The sequence below is a fragment of the Tupaia chinensis genome, unplaced genomic scaffold (genome assembly GCF_000334495.1).
Source record: "Tupaia chinensis unplaced genomic scaffold, TupChi_1.0 Scaffold000311_2, whole genome shotgun sequence".
Classification (NCBI taxonomy): Eukaryota; Metazoa; Chordata; class Mammalia; order Scandentia; family Tupaiidae; genus Tupaia; species Tupaia belangeri.
In genome coordinates, this window is record NW_006159803.1 from 4296383 (window position 1) to 4298014 (window position 1632).

The window sequence follows — 1632 nt, forward strand, 5'->3', positions numbered from 1 at the left end:
GGGGCCAGCCGTTCGGCGCGCCCCTCCCTTGTACTTTTTACACTTGTGGTTGAGGTAAAGCTACATGCTAAGTTCTGGCCAATGAGCTGTGAGCATAAGTGTCCATTGCATGTGTCGATCCCTAACCAAGGCAATGAAGAGACACTCTGCCTTCTCCATCTCCCCTTTTTTCCCCTCAGCAACTATTAAGGTTTCTTGTTCTAGAAAACATAGCTACCAGATGGAGGAAGGCCTCTAAACCAGAGTTTATGGAATGAAAAATATACCCTTGCGAGGCTCAAAGTATATTAAGAAGCATCCTGAGGTTCAGGGGGATTGTCTATTGAGGTGGTTATCATTAATTACCTCAATTCATAAAGTGGACAAGTGATTCTCAGTCATGAGAATCATTCTCAGAGCTGAGCTTCTGCCTCTGTCAGAACATCTGAGGAGAACAAAGGCTGAGCCCCAGAAGTCACTCAAGTGGCCAGTCAGGTTGGCAGAATCAAGAAAGGGGCTTGGTTTAAGGCTAGTTGTTGAAAGAAAGAGTAGTTGCCTCAAGGTAGCATAAGTAAAAAGAAGAGCAATTTTAAGAGTACTATTTCTCAGGACCATCTAAAGACAAAGGACAAATTGTGCCTGGGCTAACCAAAGACAGACTAAAATTTTAAAATCAGAGATGATACTATGTTCTCAGGACCCACATAGTTTCTCCCCTCTCTCCATATCTGGGATCTTTTTCTCCACTCCTGGGATGGTTCATTCGCTTCCATAAGACCCCACCAAGAAACACCAGCCTTGACCCTCCCTGGTCTTTCCTGAATGTCTGCCATCACCCACTGGCTCAATCTCAAACTGTCTCAATTCCAAATTCCTGTGAGGGAGAATCATGCTGGTTCAGCCAACCTCCCTGTGGCTACCCCTGAATTAGTTGGTTGTGATCCAGTTCAATTAGTGCTGGCCATAGGGAGTAAGTACCCTCATGGCCTTAGAAGTGGCTGTGTGAAGTGGGACAGTGGGGTAACAATTCCAAATCAAGGACTAGGCAGAGATCTTTAAACAGGTTTACTCTACAATGAAATTTCTAGGAGACTTTATGGCAGAATTGCTAAAATATCTAAGGTAATAAGGAAAGTACCATGGACTATGGAGAGAAAAAGACAAAGTATAAGAGGAAAGAAAAAGGACATCAGCCTCTGGAAAAGTTAATGTGGAAGTGATCTCCAAGTTAGCGTTACATTCTAAGAGGCAGATCAGCCAGGCGGCTGCAGAGAGTGATCTACCATTTAGAACAAAGCACCTTTCAAGTGTATTGCAAATAGGAGCCCAGGTGACTCAGGCTTCCACACACATCTCAGGGAAATAGAAACTGGTTTCAGTACCACTGATACATGTCCTCAAATAATTTTTTTTTTAAGTTCTTCCTGTCTTTCGATAGGGTCTCACTATGTTGCATTCCTCCTACCTTAGTTTCATGAGTAGTTGGGTCTACAGGTGTGCCACTCCACCCAGCTTTTAGGGTACACAAGAATTGAACCTGGGCCTCTCATTTGGCTTCAGCCTGTGGATACTTCTGCAGATGGGTCTCAGATAAAATTTTAAAAACCTAATTTTTCACCAGGACATATACATCTCTCTGTTGGGCATTTATTG